Source organism: Rutidosis leptorrhynchoides, chromosome 8 (genome assembly GCF_046630445.1).
Source record: "Rutidosis leptorrhynchoides isolate AG116_Rl617_1_P2 chromosome 8, CSIRO_AGI_Rlap_v1, whole genome shotgun sequence".
In the NCBI taxonomy this organism is placed as follows: domain Eukaryota; kingdom Viridiplantae; phylum Streptophyta; class Magnoliopsida; order Asterales; family Asteraceae; genus Rutidosis; species Rutidosis leptorrhynchoides.
Genome location: NC_092340.1, coordinates 27,459,707 through 27,482,766, shown reverse-complemented (window position 1 = coordinate 27,482,766; position 23,060 = coordinate 27,459,707). Strand labels below are relative to the sequence as shown.

At 36.8% G+C, this 23,060-nt stretch overlaps 1 long non-coding RNA gene and 1 pseudogene across 1 annotated transcript; both read right to left on the bottom strand.

Moving 5' to 3' along the window:
* Positions 1-1,327: 1,327 nt before the first annotated feature.
* Positions 1,328-2,541, bottom strand: LOC139863253 (pentatricopeptide repeat-containing protein At4g39620, chloroplastic-like; annotated as a pseudogene).
* Positions 2,542-8,464: 5,923 nt separating this feature from the next.
* Positions 8,465-9,689, bottom strand: LOC139864977 (uncharacterized). The gene is made up of 2 exons (XR_011764566.1): positions 8,920-9,689; positions 8,465-8,799 (listed from the first exon to the last, which is right to left on the bottom strand). It is a non-coding gene; the product is annotated as an uncharacterized lncRNA (long non-coding RNA).
* Between the last annotated feature and the right edge of the window lie 13,371 nt (positions 9,690-23,060).

Below are 23,060 nucleotides of genomic sequence, written 5' to 3'. Positions count from 1 at the left end.
ACCTTGCAAGCATCCTAAAATTTTAGTAAAACACCTTTGAAATGTATCATCTATGACAATCAGAGTACTCAAAAATCACAATTGAACAACTAAACCATAAATTTGATAATGACAGATTGATATGCTTGTTAAAGTACATAATACGAAACCACGCAGGCTTGTCTGAGTGGCCACTGAGTTACCCAATGAAGCACACCGCCCAGGTTCGAATCCTGGCAAAGCGAGTTCGTTCAAAAAGGGAGTGTGACCACCCGGTACCAGGTCTCACGCTCAAGGAGCTTGATTACACGAGGTTTACCTCTATGGGGAAGTTAATGTACTCTTTCATAGGGGAGTTTCCTTGCTAATAAAAAAAAAGTAGATAAACGATAAAGAATGTATGTTTCATAAATATACCGTAAAAGACACAACTTTTTAGTATGACAAAGCACTTAATCTAATGCAAGGTTACAACCTTGTGTTGTAGCTCATGTGGTAGTGGCCTGTCTCTCTTAGTGAGAGGTGAGGAGTTCAACTCCCATGGGGTGCAGCATTGTACGCAAGGTTACCCCTTTACCCCTGAATTCCACCACCGAAAGGTGATTTTACAGCCCATGCCGTCGGATTGGGCGGGTTTCCTCCTGGGTAGCAGTTGGGGGGGGGGGGGGGGGGGGGGGGGGTTATGCAACTGCGAAAGATGAACACGTGGGTGGTTAAGTCCCCCTACTGCTGTTAAAAAATAATAAATAAAAAAAATGCAAGATTACAAACAAGACGTTGATAATACTAGTATAAGCTTCAATTCAGTGTTTTCAAATTATCCGATTAATAACAGTAGGTTATATGATGAATATATGATGTTGAAGATGATATGAACAAACACACGGATCTTCTGAATGAACTGAAATTGTTTATTGAATCTAAATTTGTGATTTGTACAATGAAATCCTATAGCCAATGGATTAATCTAACTAAGATTAAATCCACGGCTTTCTTCAACAATCAATTCGATTGGGATCAAATTGATAGTGACAACTAAACTCAAGTCTCTCAATGTGTTTGAGAGAGTTTGGGGAAAACACCTTGAAGGTGTGTGTAATTATGAGCGGGGAGGAAGGCTTTATGAATCTTAGGATGTGACTTAGTATTTATACTCATACTAAGTCACTTACAATTTAACATTTAAACACTAAGACTAGCAATTACTCCCATGATCAATCACTAATCTATACCTATTATTATTAGAAATTTTTATTCCTAACACATGTAGTTCAATACTAAGTGATATTTAAGCTGGATTTTAATCCTTAATAAAGAAGATTGATTAACCAGTTTCATTTGTGGAAATCTATGTTTCTTTCTGAGTGACAACAGCCGGTCTCTCTTTTGACCATACCAAACTCTTAAAAACTTGTTCCATTTTTTCAAATTCTTGTTTTCTTCCATACGAATCAATCAACAGATTATAGGTAATAATATCTGGTTTAATCTGATTACTTTTCATTCGAGAAAGTACCCCTTCCATTTCATCAACCATACCGTTTTTCCCGTCAGCATCCATTACAAACGCTTTCTTCAAGATCTTTAAATAAAGCTTCAACCTGATTAATATTTTTTGCCTGTGCAGATGCTCTTAAGAGAATATTGTATGTGACAATACTCGGTTTGCACCTTTCCGTACCTTTCATTTTATCAAAGTATCCAAGAGCTTTAGATAAAGCTTTTGGTTTGTCTTTAGAGTTAAGATGGGCGGTGATAAGTGAAGTGTATACCGAAGTATCAGGTCGAAGCTTTATATTATTAAGTATTATTTTTTAAGTTGATGCACAGGTTCTTAATTTGAACACAGCTTTTTAAACCATAAGCATTGATATATATGCATTCCCAAACACACAAAAAAGGTTAACAAACGTATTACTAAAAAATCTACAGTACCCACCTAATATTTAACCATGTTTCAAGCTTTTTTTCAGAAAAAGGCTAACCTCAAGACATTGTAACCATTTATCAGAATTGCCAAGTTCCTCGAAGAGAAGAAAACAGTGTTCAGTCCTGACTAACTTGACAAATTTGTTGAGCGTTGACAGCAACGGCTTGTCATAATTAAAATTCTTCAACAGCATTCGTACCAATTCTTGAGCCTCTGCGTTTTCCTCAGACTTTGATGAATTTCTTTTGGATCGACTTGTTGAACTGCAGATAATTGTGTACCTTCTAGGTTTTTTATGTGGATGGAATTTGCATTTTAGGGAAAAAGAAATGGTGGTGAAATTCATATGGGTTGTGGAAATCGAAGGGAAATGAAGAGACCCATTGAGTAAATATGCACTCATATTTCAAAGAGTGAACCAGCCACTAGGTATCTGTTCAGAACAGGTTCATGTCAAAGGGGTCAGACTGAAACTACGTATAGATATAAACTATATATGTAAGTACCCTGCATGAAACACAAAGTTGCATTGCAGTAAGCTTGATGACCAGCTAATACTTTCAAAATTTTGATATGTGAAACAAGCAAAACAGCACAAAACAACACCAATATTATTAGCTAGAATAACTCTAACTGGCACTATATTAAAAAAAATTTAAGGATCAAAGTTTCCAGTCTGCAGCCTGAATCATGATGAGGTAAGTCATGTCGATAACAAGTACTCCGTAGCATGCATTTAGCTGAAATAACAGCAAACAAGAAATGACGACATTATATATTGAATGCTAAACTGATTTAGGAGGTTAAAATAAGATCAAAGTCTCATTGGGGAATTTCATCAAGCAGTTGGTGTTCATTAAGGGTTACATATTCATTACTTTAACTGATGACCAGCCAAAGAAATCGAGAAATATGACATGTTCATCAAAATTCTACATATTCGTTACTCAAATTTTAGGTAACATAAAACTCAATTGATCATTATTACCAACATTGAAGTATCAACAATCAAAAGATGAAGTGTATGGAGTATAAACTACAGCAATTACTCCTCAAAAAATTCAATCTTAAGTGTCCAATATATCATTGGAACACCCTTTAGCAATATAAAGCTTACAAAGTAGTAATTAAAAGTAATTCATAACCTTTATAAATGATTTAAATGCTAAAACGTTGTACCTGCTGTTATGCAGAGAATAGAGACGAGAAAGAGAGGAGGGGAGAAATCAGAAACGGGACTTTTTTGGCCACTACTTTTATATTTTGGGCCACCACGTTCTTTTTTTGGGCCATTATTGGACCGATAGCCTGAAACAGTCCAAGTACATTTAAATCCCAGTTAAGCAAAACGGACCTTGGTATTTGGCAAAATCAAGACTTACAAAATTATTTTTTTTTTTGAACGGCAAGATTATTAAAAATAGAAACTCATAGCTCATGATTCATAGAACTCAATGGACTTAATTTTATATAAAAAAAAATCTTAATATGAAAAAGTTAATAAAAAGTGTTTGTATAAAACTACTTATTGTAAAAACTTATTTATTGAAAATAGGATTAATATTTTACGTGGTGGTTACAGTGCCGGATTCAGAAATTTATGATTTCGGGGCAAAAAAACTGCAACTATAATAAAAAACAAACAAGAAAACATAACCAACCAAAAAATGCACAAATATATGAGCAAAATAAGCATACTTGCATTAAGTACAACAATAATCTCGATTCATAATGAGCAACTAATAGTGGCCAAACCTGCCCAAAAAAGTGGCAAAATATACTCAATATAGCGGAAAAATCTTCACATAAGTATATCCTATCAGAGTAGTGTTACCTGAGAATGATCTACATTTGAAATATATATAAATTCATAAGTAGATATATGTATGGCGAGTTAACGGGTGTATCTGCGACCCGCCAACAACGGGTGAATTTTTTCAGATTTACCCGCCCATCATGGGTACGGATACCTGCGGGTCGCGGTATTTTCGACCCGTTATCATCCCTAATATTAACCTTGTCCATGAAAAAACGTCAATACCAGAATACTTATCTTTTATATAATTGTATCACCTATGAAATCAAACAAAACAATGTGATACTCCTTAAATTGCTACAGAACCAAACTCATATAATTATATTACATCAACATGAAATCAAACCATATATTGAACATCTTTGACGGTAAATATAATGCAAAACTAATACACATCATCTTATACTTGGCATTTACTTTCAACTCTTCAATGCAATCTTGGTACTGTACCTGAAAAGCTGAAAGACACATACACCGATCAAGTCAAATCATTTAGTGATAATCTAGGTCAAGATATCGATAAAAGGATAAAGCATGGCACCTCAGATACGTTGAATTGCATCTAGAATATGCTGCAACTCATTGACAACATTTTTGATATTCATCCGTTGAGACGGGGAATCCACAGAGCATGATACTCCAATCTTCACGGTTAAAGCCACACATTCCTCTATAATCTTTGCATTTGAAAGCCTACTTCTCGCATTGACAAAATCCTCATGATGAAGATTTAAAAGTTCGCCATCGATAATATCATTTACATGATCTGGTAAGGCCATGTAAACAAATTATGAAGGCTAAAACCTTCCTTCAATGTGTCATCTGTCCTTTTTTCCAGTCATCACTTCCAATAATAATATTCCGTAACTATAGATATCCCCACTGCTTGTCAATTCATTTCCAAGACCATACTCTGCAAGTTATAAGCAATTTAGAATAATAGTGTATTAATAAATTAGTTATGTATAGGATGACATCACTTTACCTGGTGGTGCATAACCAATTGTTCCTTTGATGACAGATGAGCTGTTTAGGCTTAGATCCATTCCAAGAAATCGAGCTAAACCAAAGTCTCCAACATGGGCCACCATATCTTCATCTAGTAGAATGTTACTAGGCTTCAAGTCACCATGAACAATGCTTGGTATGCAGTGATTGTGAAGATAATCAAGTGCATATGCGATGTTGATGAGAATATTTATTCTTTGAACAAGGTTGAGTCTAGATGTATGACTTTCACTTGTATGGAGCCAATCATGTAAACTTCCATTGGGCATGAACTCGTAAACTAAAGCTTTGAAATCATTGCCATGAAAGTCAACACCAGAACATGAGGTTATTATCTTTAACAAATTGCGATGTCGAATTCTCCGCCATACTTCGCACTCAGTTGTAAAGCTTCTATCCGCTCCTCGGTTTTGAAGATGTAATACTTTGACTGCAATTAGTTTGTCATCTTGATCAAGTGTGCCTTTATAAACAGAACTAAACCCACCCTTTCCAATTAAGTTGGCTTGAGAGAATCCATTGGTAGCTTTCAGAAGCTGACCGTATGAAACTTTCAAGAATCGCCCGTTCATCGATGATGATTGAGGCACTTGGATCTTTCTTTTCCTTTTACAACCAACGTAAACGAAAACCAATATACTGATGAGTGCAGACACAATCAATATGAACATCACAAAAGGAGGAAACTTCTTTCCATTATGTTTCTTTGTCAACTTGCATTTGGGTAACCCAAGTTCAACTAAGCCACCACAAAACCTACTATTTCCCACAACTGACAATGAACTTGCATTTGCAAACACTCCTACTACCGGTACTTCACCCTCAAAATCATTAAAGGATAGGTTCAAATATTGTAACGAGAACCGTTCGAAGAATTGTGGAATTTCGCCCGATAAATTATTATAAGAAAGATCAAGTGTTTCGAGTCCTCTCATAGAACTTAACGATGATGGTATCATGCCTTGAAATAAGTTTCCCTTGAGGGATAAAAATGTAAGGCTAGTGCAACCACCAAGGGTACTAGGTATGTTACCCGATAAACGGTTATCAGATAAATCCAGATTACTCAACGTATTGAGGTCTCCAACCTCTGCTTGAAGTGAACCAGACAAATTGTTATGAGATAGATTTAATGTTAGCGTTAGCGATGAAAGTTGTAAAATTTCTTTCGGTATGCTGCCGCTAAGTTTGTTGTCAGAAAGGAACAATTCTGATAAACGGTGACAGTTTCCTAGGCGTGATGGAATATGGCCTTCGAGTACATTGATAGATAAATAGAGAGTACCTAATTTCGATAAGTTTCCGATTGCATCTGGGATCCACCCTGAAAGTTGGTTCTGGAATAGACTAAGAAATTGTAGATTTTGAAGGTTACCAATAACAGAAGGTATTTTTCCTGTGAATTGATTTTGTGATAATTGTAAAGTGCCTAATCCAACCAGATTACCTATTTCTGAAGGGATGTTTCCAGATAACATATTACTTCCTACATCTAAGACTTCGTTGTAGCGTGGGTAATGACTTTCTAAAAAGTTGTTTGCTACTATATATTGAAACAGACATTGCTGATATCTTTTCTACGGATGTAAAAATAATTGATGCTCTTGCTTCTCAAAAACGTCGACGTGTCCAACTTATACCACACAAGGTACAATTCCTTTAATAAACTATATTTTACCATATGTTTATTAATATTTAACTAATTTCGACTTTGTAACTATTATTATTGACAGGTTACCTCGTGAAAAATATGGCTTAGCGTGAGCAAAATTTGTTTAGTTTTTGCTTATTGTTTTTGACATCACTTATGTAATTGGTTTAACTTGTATGTTTTTTATATATAATATGGTTATCGTTGTTTATTTATCTCAATATGACAATATGACACTTTATTATTGTGGTTATCATCTAATTCTCGAGTAAGCGACCCCTATAGTCAAATCCTGGCTCCGCCCCTGACACCCTAAATCAGCAAAGACTTTCGATTATATAGAAATCGAATTAATATTTGCAAGTTTCCAAATCAAGTTCCAGTGGTGGTAGCGGTTTGTTTAAGTCATCAACTAGGGTCGCTTGCATACGCCAGCAGCAACAGGTGTCAGTTTGTTTACGTCATCATCAGGTTTGTTTCCGAATCAAGTGCAGTATTTGAGTTTCTTTAGGGTTTGAACGGTATTAAATTGAGATTCAAGGTTTAGAAATGGGGTACAAACTGAAAATTAGTTTTGAAATCTCTTTTATGAAATTATGAATCTCTGTAAATTTAGATTTATGTTTTTTTTTTTTCATTTATATGCAAGTGCTCTTGATTGAAGAAGAGATCGAAGAGGGATTAAGAATAGAAGTTAGGTGAGTTTAAAATAATAAGTGAAAGATACAAGGTAAAAGGAGAAGAGGGGAAAAAGAGGAAAATTCCCTTATGTATTACACATGCAAATTTTAACGGAAAAAGTTAACGGACATTAGGGGCAGGGTCTATCGGTGATTCAGGTGGAAACCACATGGACCATTCTTGTCGAAAAAAGTATTGGGTCTGTAAGTGTTATTCAATACAAACTACGGGAATCATCTGTGAAACTTTGTCTTAATATTACCATTACCAATACATATATTAGGCTCCCCCTTATGAATAGTAAGCCGAGCCACTAGCCAAGCCACGAGCCAATGAATATTACCACTCTAGCTGATGAACAGTACGAACACGAACTGAGGAACAGCACCACTCGAGCCGATGAACAGTTTTTTTTTTCTTTTGCCAATGGAATGGCCTGACCATTTTCTAGTTTCTATATATATCCTCAAACACGTAAATATAAACAAATACTAGTTAAAGTCCCGCGATTTCGCGGGTTTTATGAAATGATGATATTAAAAAAAAAAAAATCAACCATGATAACATAAATAGACGATCCAACGATCCAAAAGTTCAAATTTGTAAAAATATAAATAGAAAAATCTTGTTCAAAAGTAATGGACTTAAATTAAAAAGTAGTATTAAGCAACGGTCCATAGCTGCGAATAGGTTCAACTAGTTGTTTACCCTCGATTCGCGCCAGGGGTTCGGTTTTCAATGTATTTTATTGCGTTTAGTTTAACGATGATGTCGTTGAAGCGCAACTCGAGTCGAACTAAAAGGTATAACACGTCAAAGATTTAAATGTTATTTTAAATTAACAATATAGGTGCATCTTTGCGGGTGGAGAAAAATATATAAAGGAAACCAAAAAAGAAAAAAAAAAATTGTTACAATGGGTAGAGAAAAATATAAAGGAAACAATCGGTACTATTCATATTTTTTGTCTAATAGATATTTGATGCTGCTAATTATAAAGAAACCATCGGTACTATTCATATTTTTTGTCTAGTAGATATTTGCTGCGAGTGAATAAAAATATAAAGGAAACCAAAAAAAATGGAAAAAAAAATGTTACAAAAAAAAAAAAAAAGTTTGCTACAGTATCGTGAATAGTAATGTTCACGTGAATAGTACTGTTCACGTGAATAAATATTGTTCACGTGAATAGTGACCGGTGTGCAATCATTGTTGCGCGGTGTACAAGTGAGTAAAGCGTGCGAATAGTACTGTTTATAACTTTTGTATATCAGTATATATGGTAATGTATAAAGTTGCAGGCGCCAATAATGTATCTCTTTGATGTTTTTTTCTCAATTCTTCGTTCTAGTGTCCCACATATTCGTGAATGTCCTAAATATTTTGAGGTGGTCATGAATTGTGAATAATCCTAGTGCTTGTTATCATTATGGCCCATATTGCCTCCTCTAAATGAATATACTGAAATGAGAAAATACAAATCGACCCATTCATATGTGAGACGGTCGACCTAATAACCTCTCAACAACATCAAAAAAATGAGCACTAAAGAAAGATCTTACTACCTATTCGTCAATGCCATCCTGATCTTCAAGCACTTGTGGAGGGTCAAACAAAGTAAAGACATTTAGACTTATCTGTCTTTGTGACATGGTTAACATTGTTTGGTCCCTTGACTTCTTTTTTCAGGGGCTATTGCGTTAAGCATTTCCTGGTAATCATTCAATGATAGTCCTGCAAAGTACCAACGCAACATGCGGTTAAGAGGAATGTAAGGTATAACAGTGTAATTGTGATATTAAATATGAACACATTACGGGTTATTTTTATAGTCGGAGGTTGCAAAGTACATACGGGTTTACATATGTCAGAATGATTGAAAAACAATTGCTGTGAAAGGTATGTTTTTCTTTGAATGTTTCTTTAACCAAAAGCAAACCCATTCAATTCGGGTATAGCAACGATATAAACGCAAACCCATTCAATTTGCGTATAGCAACGATATAAACGCTGTTACAGGATTAAGGAGTGAAACCAACCCTGTGAATAAAGCACAATAACATGTACTACAAAATGACCAACCAAAGCATTGATAGAAACTTTCTTCTATACCCACCAACATGTATTGGCTTATGTAAGTGGTTTGGCTATCTAAGGCTAAACATAACTTCAAAAGTTTGAAGGATTTGTTACTCTAGATATTGGCTGGTTGTGTATGTTCATTTATACATAACCCATAGTGACATCTGTTAAGAGCAAGTACATATTCATATTAATATTAGTAAAACAATACATAAGGTGACTGAGTGTACTAAATCAGGTAGCAAAAATCTGAAATTCCTTTTAAGAATTTTTGGACAAAATCAACAGTGGATCATCCTGCACCAAAAATTCAAACTTGAAAATATGGAAGAATAAGATGAAGTGAAAGAAAATAATTGGAAAAAATTAAAATGAAATAGTAAGTATGTTAATTTTAGATTAATTTATTAAGTGTGATGATTTATAAGTTTTAGTTATGAGATTAATTTATATATTTGTGATAAATGAGGGGGTATTTATGAAAGTAGAATATGGATAGGAATCTTTAGAAAGTAGTTTTTATATTAGTAGAAAAATGTTGTCTGATTGTTTTGTACACCCATTTTGAGAGACAACTAGCCTATATATAGGCATAATAAGTCGGTGGACTTTCTCTAGTTTATTCTGATATTTTGACTTACTTTAATATCTAGATTTTTATAGTCTAATCTTCTTAAATATCTACCAGAGTAGTTAATATCTTATATCTCTAATATCTTCTAATAAAATATCTATTAATTCTAAATCATTCTAGAAATACATTATGATATTTTAACACTCCTCCTTAATGTATTTCGGTGTTACTCCAAGCATGTTGCGTAGAAACTCGAACTTGGGTCTTGGCAACGCTTTGGTGAATATATCTGCAATTTGCTCTTCAGTCTTGCAGTATTTTAATTCAATATCTTTCTTGGCGGAGACTTCTCGCAAAAGGTGATATTTGATGTCAATATGTTTTGTTCTGCCATGAAACACGGGATTCTTAGCCATTGCAATTGTAGACTTGTTGTCGCAGAATATTTGTGTGATGACCCGAAAATTTTTGACTTATTTAAACCAATTCTCTATACGATTTATTATTTTAACACGTTAAACAAAGTCTGTTAGATTGAGTCTCAAAATTTTAGAACTGTTACATATATACAATTACCTTTGACTACTCTCGACGATTCATGAACAATTATATGTATGTATATATATGTACAAGTAAAAACGACTTTTCTACAGTAAAAATTACTTTGCTACAGTAAAACACTATTTGCTACAGTGAAACCGTATTTTGCTACAGTGCTACAGTGAAAACGAGTTTGCTACAGTGATTTGCTACAGTAAAACACTATTAGCTGACGATTGAGTGGCTTCATTTTGTTTTTCTCCCATGTCTTCTAGAATTCTTCTTAGCCATATAGCTTGATTAGCTGAGTTTGCAGCTGCTACGTACTCGGCTTCGGCTGACGATTGTGCAACGGTTTCTTGTTTCTTTGTTTCTGTGTATTTCTTTTGACATATGAAGATGCCTTCATTTTCTTGACTAATTTCGATGCCAAGAAAATAGCGCATCAATCCAAGGTCGCTCATCTCGAACGTTTTCATCATGTCTTCTTTAAATTCTTGTATCATTCTCTCATTGTTTCCCGTATATATAAGATCATCAACATACAAGGAAATAATGAGAGTGTCGGAGTTACCTTGGGTTTTGATGTAGAGTGTGGGCTCACTTTGACTCCTCCTGAATCCTGAACTTGTGAAGTAGCTATCAATGCGACTGTACCAAGCACGTGGTGCTTGTTTAAGTCCATATAAGGCTTTCTTCAACTTTAGAACTTGATCTTCCTTTCCTTTCTGGATGAACCCTTGTGGTTGCTCTATGTATATTTCTTCTTCGAGAAATCCATTTAGAAACGCATATTTCACATCTAGTTGGTGAATCTTCCATCTTCGTTGAGCTGCTAGCGCCACAAGTGCTCGTATAGTATCCATTCGTGCTACAGGTGCGTAGGTTTCGGTATAGTCGACTCCTGGTTGTTGCGAATAGTCTTTAGCTACTAGCCTTACTTTGTGTTTTTGTATAGAACCATCAGTGTTGAGCTTTGTTTTGTAAACCCACTTAACTCCAATGATTTCTTTATTTTCTGGAGGATCAACTAACTCCCATGTGTTGTTTTTCTCGATCATTCTGATTTCTTCGTTCATAGCAGTTACCCACTTTTCATCTTTGGCTGCAACTTCATAGCTTTCAGGTTCTATGGCTGTAAAGTTACATGCCTCGTATACCTCTGCTAACGCTTTGACTCTTCCAGGTGTGGACTCTGGGCTTGACTCGTCTTGCACCAAAGGTAATCTTGTCGACGGAGAAGTTGGTGTAGTAGGACTTGTTTCTCCTGTACTTTCCTGTTGTTGAGAATGCTCCATTTGTAGTGGTTGTTGAGCTGGAGTTTCCATAGATATCTGCGGCAGATATGTTTGTCTTTCAACTTTGTCTTTCTCCCAGTTCCAAGAAGCGTCTTCGTCAAACTCCACGTCTCGGCTGATTACAATGTTATTGGTCTTCAAGTTGTAGACTCGGTAACCTTTTGATTGTGTGTTATAGCCCAAGAATATTCCCTTCTCTGATTTTTCTTGGAGCTTGTGACGTTTCTCCTTTGGAATATGGATGTAGCAGATAGATCCAAATACTCGCAGATGTTTCGCCAACGGTTTCCTTCCACTCCATGCCTCTATCGGAGTCTTATTTTCGATGGCTTTCGTGGGGCATCGATTTAGTATATATACAGCTGTGTATACAGCTTCAGCCCAGAAACTATTTGGAAGGCCTTTTTCATGTATCATTGTTTTGGCCATTTCCATTACAGTTCTATTTTTGCGTTCAGAGACGCCATTTTGCTCAGGGGCATAACCAAAAGTGAGTTGGCATTTAACTCCTTCATCTTTGCAAAATTTATTGAATTGAGTAGAGGTATATTCCTTTCCTCTATCACTCCTTAGTGTTTTTATATGATGGCCACTACTCTTTTCTACGAAATTCTTGAACTTCTTGAATATAGTAAATACTTTAGATTTTTCACGCATGAAGTACACCCACATCATTCTAGAATAGTCATCGATAAAGAGAATAAAGTACCTATTTTGTTTAAGTGACGGGGTCCTCATTGGTCCACAAACGTCGGTGTGCACCAGCTCCAGTATACCTTTCGCTCTCCAAGCTTTGTTACCAGGGAAAGGTTTTCGATGTTGCTTGCCCATCACACAGCTTTCACACGTATCGGTGATCTCTTCTATGTTAGGCAAGTCTCTCATCATATTCTTCTGTTGGAGGATTTTTAGTGCGTGAAAGTTAAAGTGGCCAAATCTTCGATGCCATAGCCATGATTCTTCAACTTGAACTTTCATGGCTGTGTCTTGGATATACTGCCAACGAAGCGGAAAGTTGCGGTTCTCCATTGGCACTTCGGCTATTAATTTATAGTTATTTTTCTTGTCACGAATAACGCATGATTTGTCTTCGAAGAGTAAAGAGTATCCATGCTCCATCATTTGTCCAACACTTAGCAAGTTACTTGCAAGGCTTGGTACTAAAAGAACGTCATTAACAGATCGAGTGACGTTATTAGTTTGAACAGTTATCATACCTTTACCTTTTGTGTCAACAAGCGCTCCATTCCCTAGTTTGACGCGGGACTTTACGGAGGTGTTGATACTATCAAATAACTTTTCATCTCCTGTCATGTGGTTGCTGCACCCACTGTCGATCAACCAAGTATCGTCCCTCTGTTTACTTGCTACAGTGATTTGCTACAGTAAAACACTATTTGCTACAGTAAAACACTATTTACTACAGTAAAACACTATTTGATGTCGACGAACTAGCAAACAAAAACAGAAAAGGCGGCCATGCGATCGCATGGCAAAAACACTGAAAACTCATGCGATCGCATGAGCTACAGTAAATGGAAAAGTATTATAAATACACCAGTTTGCTCGACGATTTTTTTTCAACTCTTTCTTATTCTTCTTCAATTTAAATTTAAATTTAAATTTATAATTATAATTATAATTTTAATTTTAAGTTTAATAATAATAAAGTATATTCGAGTGTGTTTTAATTCGGGTTTCAAACCGCTTTAAGCTAAGGAAATATTGGGTATTGTCCGGGGTATTGTTCTTGAATCCAAGGCCAACCATACAGTCATCTACCATCATTACGTCTACGCAATTTGCCTACAATATTGAGTCTCAATATTGAACTGTGAGTTTATAGTCTCCCTTTTTAAATACTTTAAATATTTTTGGGCTGAGAATATATGCAATTTATTTTAAACGCGATAAGACACAAGTACATACTAAATTCTACACTGAGTTAAACCGAAAATCCCTTAGCTTTGGTAACTAGTAGCTGCCAGTACATAGGATATGGACTGGTGGGCGCGAATAATTGTATATGGATCCATAGGGCTTGACATCCCCGTCCGAGCTAGAGCGCTAGCCTTTTAACGGACGTATGTTATTTGAGTTTAAGACACGTTGGTTTGCGTGTATTAAAACGAATGGGGTAATTATCACTATAGCGTTAAGTTTAGTTACCAGGGTGCTCTGTTACGTAGAATCTATTGATAAACTTTTGATGAAATCTTGTGGTCTATCTTTATATATGTTTATGACTCGAGCAATTAAACCTATAACTCACCAACATTCGTGTTGACTTTTTAGCATGTTTTATTCTCAGGTCCTTAGAATGCTTCCGCTGTGATGTGCTTGTTGCCTGCATGGAGTCTCTCATGCTTTGTACAAAGTTTATTGCATTCAAAATAAAACTACGTTGTGTAATAAATAACTGGACTGTGATGTCAACCTGTAAATTAAAGACTTATGTATTTCGGGGTTTTGCTTATACCTAAGCACTCGCCCACATGTTTATAACTTTCTATGTTTAGAAAGTCACTTATTTTAATGAATGCAATATTTTATCAAAACGTATCATATAGAGGTCAAAACCTCACTGTGGAATCAATGATTAACGTGCCGCGTCAATAGCGATTTTGACGGGTTGTTACAGTTTGAGTGGCTTCATTTTGTTTTTCTCCCATGTCTTCTAGAATTCTTCTTAGCCATATAGCTTGATTAGCTGAGTTTGCAGCTGCTACGTACTCGGCTTCGGCTGACGATTGTGCAACGGTTTCTTGTTTCTTTGTTTCTGTGTATTTCTTTTGACATATGAAGATGCCTTCATTTTCTTGACTAATTTCGATGCCAAGAAAATAGCGCATCAATCCAAGGTCGCTCATCTCGAACGTTTTCATCATGTCTTCTTTAAATTCTTGTATCATTCTCTCATTGTTTCCCGTATATATAAGATCATCAACATACAAGGAAATAATGAGAGTGTCGGAGTTACCTTGGGTTTTGATGTAGAGTGTGGGCTCACTTTGACTCCTCCTGAATCTTGAACTTGTGAAGTAGCTATCAATGCGACTGTACCAAGCACGTGGTGCTTGTTTAAGTCCATATAAGGCTTTCTTCAACTTTAGAACTTGATCTTCCTTTCCTTTCTGGATGAACCCTTGTAGTTGCTCTATGTATATTTCTTCTTCGAGAAATCCATTTAGAAACGCATATTTCACATCTAGTTGGTGAATCTTCCATCTTCGTTGAGCTGCTAGCGCCACAAGTGCTCGTATAGTATCCATTCGTGCTACAGGTGCGTAGGTTTCGGTATAGTCGACTCCTGGTTGTTGCGAATAGCCTTTAGCTACTAGCCTTACTTTGTGTTTTTGTATAGAACCATCAGTGTTGAGCTTTGTTTTGTAAACCCACTTAACTCCAATGATTTCTTTATTTTCTGGAGGATCAACTAACTCCCATGTGTTGTTTTTCTCGATCATTCTGATTTCTTCGTTCATAGCAGTTACCCACTTTTCATCTTTGGCTGCAACTTCATAGCTTTCAGGTTCTATGGCTGTAAAGTTACATGCCTCGTATACCTCTGCTAACGCTTTGACTCTTCCAGGTGTGGACTCTGGGCTTGACTCGTCTTGCACCAAAGGTAATCTTGTCGACGGAGAAGTTGGTGTAGTAGGACTTGTTTCTCCTGTACTTTCCTGTTGTTGAGAATGCTCCATTTGTAGTGGTTGTTGAGCTGGAGTTTCCATAGATATCTGCGGCAGATATGTTTGTCTTTCAACTTTGTCTTTCTCCCAGTTCCAAGAAGCGTCTTCGTCAAACTCCACGTCTCGGCTGATTACAATGTTATTGGTCTTCAAGTTGTAGACTCGGTAACCTTTTGATTGTGTGCTATAGCCCAAGAATATTCCCTTCTCTGATTTTTCTTGGAGCTTGTGACGTTTCTCCTTTGGAATATGGATGTAGCAGATAGATCCAAATACTCGCAGATGTTTCGCCAACGGTTTCCTTCCACTCCATGCCTCTATCGGAGTCTTATTTTCGATGGCTTTCGTGGGGCATCGATTTAGTATATATACAGTTGTGTATACAGCTTCAGCCCAGAAACTATTTGGAAGGCCTTTTTCATGTATCATTGTTTTGGCCATTTCCATTACAGTTCTATTTTTGCGTTCAGAGACACCATTTTGCTCAGGGGCATAACCAAAAGTGAGTTGGCATTTAACTCCTTCATCTTTGCAAAATTTATTGAATTGAGTAGAGGTATATTCCTTTCCTCTATCACTCCTTAGTGTTTTTATATGATGGCCACTACTCTTTTCTACGAAATTCTTGAACTTCTTGAATATAGTAAATACTTTAGATTTTTCACGCATGAAGTACACCCACATCATTCTAGAATAGTCATCGATAAAGAGAATAAAGTACCTATTTTGGTTAAGTGACGGGGTCCTCATTGGTCCACAAACGTCGGTGTGCACCAGCTCCAGTATACCTTTCGCTCTCCAAGCTTTGTTACCAGGGAAAGGTTTTCGATGTTGCTTGCCCATCACACAGCTTTCACACGTATCGGTGATCTCTTCTATGTTAGGCAAGTCTCTCATCATATTCTTCTGTTGGAGGATTTTTAGTGCGTGAAAGTTAAAGTGGCCAAATCTTCGATGCCATAGCCATGATTCTTCAACTTGAACTTTCATGGCTGTGTCTTGGATATACTGCCAACGAAGCGGAAAGTTGCGCTTCTCCATTGGCACTTCGGCTATTAATTTATAGTTATTTTTCTTGTCACGAATAACGCATGATTTGTCTTCGAAGAGTAAAGAGTATCCATGCTCCATCATTTGTCCAACACTTAGCAAGTTACTTGCAAGGCTTGGTACTAAAAGAACGCCATTAACAGATCGAGTGACGTTATTAGTTTGAACAGTTATCATTCCTTTACCTTTTGTGTCAACAAGCGCTCCATTCCCTAGTTTGACGCGGGACTTTACGGAGGTGTTGATACTATCAAATAACTTTTCATCTCCTGTCATGTGGTTGCTGCACCCACTGTCGATCAACCAAGTATCGTCCCTCTGTTTACTTGCTACAGTGATTTGCTACAGTAAAACACTATTTGCTACAGTAAAACACTATTTGATGTCGATGAACTAGCAAACAAAAACAGAAAAGGCGGCCATGCGATCGCATGGCAAAAACACTGAAAACTCATGCGATCGCATGAGCTACAGTAAATGGAAAAGTATTATAAATACACCAGTTTGCTCGACGATTTTTTTTCAACTCTTTCTTATTCTTCTTCAATTTAAATTTAAATTTATAATTATAATTATAATTTTAATTTTAAGTTTAATAATAATAAAGTATATTCGAGTGTGTTTTAATTCGGGTTTCAAACCGCTTTAAGCTAAGGAAATATTGGGTATTGTCCGGGGTATTGTTCTTGAATCCAAGGCCAACCATACAGTCATCTACCATCATTACGTCTACGCAATTTGCCTACAATATTGAGTCTCAATATTGAACTGTGAGTTTATAGTCTCCCTTTTTAAATACTTTAAATATTTTTGGGCTGAGAATATATGCAATTTATTTTAAACGCGATAAGACACAAGTACATACTAAATTCTACACTGAGTTAAACCGAAAATCCCTTAGCTTTGGTAACTAGTAGCTGCCAGTACATAGGATATGGACTGGTGGGCGCGAATAATTGTATATGGATCCATAGGGCTTGACATCCCCGTCCGAGCTAGAGCGCTAGCCTTTTAACGGACGTATGTTATTTGAGTTTAAGACACGTTGGTTTGCGTGTATTAAAACGAATGGGGTAATTATCACTATAGCGTTAAGTTTAGTTACCAGGGTGCTCTGTTACGTAGAATCTATTGATAAACTTTTGATGAAATCTTGTGGTCTATCTTTATATATGTTTATGACTCGAGCAATTAAACCTATAACTCACCAACATTCGTGTTGACTTTTTAGCATGTTTTATTCTCAGGTCCTTAGAATGCTTCCGCTGTGATGTGCTTGTTGCCTGCATGGAGTCTCTCATGCTTTGTACAAAGTTTATTGCATTCAAAATAAAACTGCGTTGTGTAATAAATAACTGGACTGTGATGTCAACCTGTAAATTAAAGACTTATGTATTTCGGGGTTTTGCTTATACCTAAGCACTCGCCCACATGTTTATAACTTTCTATGTTTAGAAAGTCACTTATTTTAATGAATGCAATATTTTATCAAAACGTATCATATAGAGGTCAAAACCTCACTGTGGAATCAATGATTAACGTGCCGCGTCAATAGCGATTTTGACGGGTCGTTACAGTTTGAGTGGCTTCATTTTGTTTTTCTCCCATGTCTTCTAGAATTCTTCTTAGCCATATAACTTGATTAGCTGAGTTTGCAGCTGCTACGTACTCGGCTTCGGCTGACGATTGTGCAACGGTTTCTTGTTTCTTTGATGTCCATGAGAAGACACCAGATTCAAGTGTGAATGTGTATCCTGAAGTACTTCTCATGTCATCCACCGATTCGGCCCAATCACTATCTGTGTATCCATGAAGCTTCTAGTCTATAGTAGGCTTGTACCATATTCCATAGTCCATGGTACCTTGCAAGTATCTTAGTATTCTTTTAGAAGCTCCGTAATGTATTTGAGTAGGGTTTTGCATGTCCCTGGATAGTAGACTCGTTGCGTACATAATATGTGGTCTTGTTGCTGTTAGATAGAGTAGGCTTCCGATGAGACTTCTGAATCTTGAAGCATCCGCTTTCTCCGATCCATCTTCTTGTCTCATCTTCTCATTGGTAACTAGTGGTGTGGCGACGGTTTTGCAACCGTATAGTTTAAATTTCTTCAGGATATTTTCTGTGTATTTCTTTTGACATATGAAGATGCCTTCATTTTCTTGACTAATTTCGATGCCAAGAAAATAGCGCATCAATCCAAGGTCGCTCATCTCGAACGTTTTCATCATGTCTTCTTTAAATTCTTGTATCATTCTCTCATTGTTTCCCGTATATATAAGATCATCAACATACAAGGAAATAATGAGAGTGTCGGAGTTACCTTGGGTTTTGATGTAGAGTGTGGGCTCACTTTGACTCCTCCTGAATCCTGAACTTGTGAAGTAGCTATCAATGCGACTGTACCAAGCACGTGGTGCTTGTTTAAGTCCATATAAGGCTTTCTTCAACTTTAGAACTTGATCTTCCTTTCCTTTCTGGATGAACCCTTGTGGTTGCTCTATGTATATTTCTTCTTCGAGAAATCCATTTAGAAACGCATATTTCACATCTAGTTGGTGAATCTTCCATCTTCGTTGAGCTGCTAGCGCCACAAGTGCTCGTATAGTATCCATTCGTGCTACAGGTGCGTAGGTTTCGGTATAGTCGACTCCTGGTTGTTGCGAATAGCCTTTAGCTACTAGCCTTACTTTGTGTTTTTGTATAGAACCATCAGTGTTGAGCTTTGTTTTGTAAACCCACTTAACTCCAATGATTTCTTTATTTTCTGGAGGATCAACTAACTCCCATGTGTTGTTTTTCTCGATCATTCTGATTTCTTCGTTCATAGCAGTTACCCACTTTTCATCTTTGGCTGCAACTTCATAGCTTTCAGGTTCTATGGCTGTAAAGTTACATGCCTCGTATACCTCTGCTAACGCTTTGACTCTTCCAGGTGTGGACTCTGGGCTTGACTCGTCTTGCACCAAAGGTAATCTTGTCGACGGAGAAGTTGGTGTAGTAGGACTTGTTTCTCCTGTACTTTCCTGTTGTTGAGAATGCTCCATTTGTAGTGGTTGTTGAGCTGGAGTTTCCATAGATATCTGCGGCAGATATGTTTGTCTTTCAACTTTGTCTTTCTCCCAGTTCCAAGAAGCGTCTTCGTCAAACTCCACGTCTCGGCTGATTACAATGTTATTGGTCTTCAAGTTGTAGACTCGGTAACCTTTTGATTGTGTGTTATAGCCCAAGAATATTCCCTTCTCTGATTTTTCTTGGAGCTTGTGACGTTTCTCCTTTGGAATATGGATGTAGCAGATAGATCCAAATACTCGCAGATGTTTCGCCAACGGTTTCCTTCCACTCCATGCCTCTATCGGAGTCTTATTTTCGATGGCTTTCGTGGGGCATCGATTTAGTATATATACAGCTGTGTATACAGCTTCAGCCCAGAAACTATTTGGAAGGCCTTTTTCATGTATCATTGTTTTGGCCATTTCCATTACAGTTCTATTTTTGCGTTCAGAGACGCCATTTTGCTCAGGGGCATAACCAAAAGTGAGTTGGCATTTAACTCCTTCATCTTTGCAAAATTTATTGAATTGAGTAGAGGTATATTCCTTTCCTCTATCACTCCTTAGTGTTTTTATATGATGGCCACTACTCTTTTCTACGAAATTCTTGAACTTCTTGAATATAGTAAATACTTTAGATTTTTCACGCATGAAGTACACCCACATCATTCTAGAATAGTCATCGATAAAGAGAATAAAGTACCTATTTTGTTTAAGTGACGGGGTCCTCATTGGTCCACAAACGTCGGTGTGCACCAGCTCCAGTATACCTTTCGCTCTCCAAGCTTTGTTACCAGGGAAAGGTTTTCGATGTTGCTTGCCCATCACACAGCTTTCACACGTATCGGTGATCTCTTCTATGTTAGGCAAGTCTCTCATCATATTCTTCTGTTGGAGGATTTTTAGTGCGTGAAAGTTAAAGTGGCCAAATCTTCGATGCCATAGCCATGATTCTTCAACTTGAACTTTCATGGCTGTGTCTTGGATATACTGCCAACGAAGCGGAAAGTTGCGCTTCTCCATTGGCACTTCGGCTATTAATTTATAGTTATTTTTCTTGTCACGAATAACGCATGATTTGTCTTCGAAGAGTAAAGAGTATCCATGCTCCATCATTTGTCCAACACTTAGCAAGTTACTTGCAAGGCTTGGTACTAAAAGAACGTCATTAACAGATCGAGTGACGTTATTAGTTTGAACAGTTATCATTCCTTTACCTTTTGTGTCAACAAGCGCTCCATTCCCTAGTTTGACGCGGGACTTTACGGAGGTGTTGATACTATCAAATAACTTTTCATCTCCTGTCATGTGGTTGCTGCACCCACTGTCGATCAACCAAGTATCGTCCCTCTGTTTACTTGCTACAGTGATTTGCTACAGTAAAACACTATCAAATAGTGCTACAGTAAAAACACTATATCAAATAGTGCTACAGTAAAACACTATTTGCTACAGTAAAAACACTATTTGCTACAGTAAACACTATTTGCTACAGTAAAACACTATTTGATGTCGACGAACTAGCAAACAAAAACAGAAAAGGCGGCCATGCGATCGCATGGCAAAAACACTGAAAACTCATGCGATCGCATGAGCTACAGTAAATGGAAAAGTATTATAAATACACCAGTTTGCTCGACGATTTTTTTTCAACTCTTTCTTATTCTTCTTCAATTTAAATTTAAATTTATAATTATAATTATAATTTTAATTTTAAGTTTAATAATAATAAAGTATATTCGAGTGTGTTTTAATTCGGGTTTCAAACCGCTTTAAGCTAAGGAAATATTGGGTATTGTCCGGGGTATTGTTCTTGAATCCAAGGCCAACCATACAGTCATCTACCATCATTACGTCTACGCAATTTGCCTACAATATTGAGTCTCAATATTGAACTGTGAGTTTATAGTCTCCCTTTTTAAATACTTTAAATATTTTTGGGCTGAGAATATATGCAATTTATTTTAAACGCGATAAGACACAAGTACATACTAAATTCTACACTGAGTTAAACCGAAAATCCCTTAGCTTTGGTAACTAGTAGCTGCCAGTACATAGGATATGGACTGGTGGGCGCGAATAATTGTATATGGATCCATAGGGCTTGACATCCCCGTCCGAGCTAGAGCGCTAGCCTTTTAACGGACGTATGTTATTTGAGTTTAAGACACGTTGGTTTGCGTGTATTAAAACGAATGGGGTAATTATCACTATAGCATTAAGTTTAGTTACCAGGGTGCTCTGTTACGTAGAATATATTGATACACTTTTGATGAAATCTTGTGGTCTATCTTTATATATGTTTATGACTCGAGCAATTAAACCTATAACTCACCAACATTCGTGTTGACTTTTTAGCATGTTTTATTCTCAGGTCCTTAGAATGCTTCCGCTGTGATGTGCTTGTTGCCTGCATGGAGTCTCTCATGCTTTGTACAAAGTTTATTGCATTCAAAATAAAACTACGTTGTGTAATAAATAACTGGACTGTGATGTCAACCTGTAAATTAAAGACTTATGTATTTCGGGGTTTTGCTTATACCTAAGCACTCGCCCACATGTTTATAACTTTCTATGTTTAGAAAGTCACTTATTTTAATGAATGCAATATTTTATCAAAACGTATCATATAGAGGTCAAAACCTCACTGTGGAATCAATGATTAACGTGCCGCGTCAATAGCGATTTTGACGGGTCGTTACAGTTTGAGTGGCTTCATTTTGTTTTTCTCCCATGTCTTCTAGAATTCTTCTTAGCCATATAGCTTGATTAGCTGAGTTTGCAGCTGCTACGTACTCGGCTTCGGCTGACGATTGTGCAACGGTTTCTTGTTTCTTTGATGTCCATGAGAAGACACCAGATCCAAGTGTGAATGTATATCCTGAAGTACTTCTCATGTCATCCACCGATCCGGCCCAATCACTATCTGTGTATCCATGAAGCTTCTAGTCTATAGTAGGCTTGTACCATATTCCATAGTCCATGGTACCTTGCAAGTATCTTAGTATTCTTTTAGAAGCTCTGTAATGTATTTGAGTAGGGTTTTGCATGTCCCTGGATAGTAGACTCGTTGCGTACATAATATGTGGTCTTGTTGCTGTTAGATAGAGTAGGCTTCCGATGAGACTTCTGAATCTTGAAGCATCCGCTTTCTCCGATCCATCTTCTTGTCTCATCTTCTCATTGGTAACTAGTGGTGTGGCGACGGTTTTGCAACCGTATAGTTTAAATTTCTTCAGGATATTTTCTGTGTATTTCTTTTGACATATGAAGATGCCTTCATTTTCTTGACTAATTTCGATGCCAAGAAAATAGCGCATCAATCCAAGGTCGCTCATCTCGAACGTTTTCATCATGTCTTCTTTAAATTCTTGTATCATTCTCTCATTGTTTCCCGTATATATAAGATCATCAACATACAAGGAAATAATGAGAGTGTCGGAGTTACCTTGGGTTTTGATGTAGAGTATGGGCTCACTTTGACTCCTCCTGAATCCTGAACTTGTGAAGTAGCTATCAATGCGACTGTACCAAGCACGTGGTGCTTGTTTAAGTCCATATAAGGCTTTCTTCAACTTTAGAACTTGATCTTCCTTTCCTTTCTGGATGAACCCTTGTGGTTGCTCTATGTATATTTCTTCTTCGAGAAATCCATTTAGAAACGCATATTTCACATCTAGTTGGTGAATCTTCCATCTTCGTTGAGCT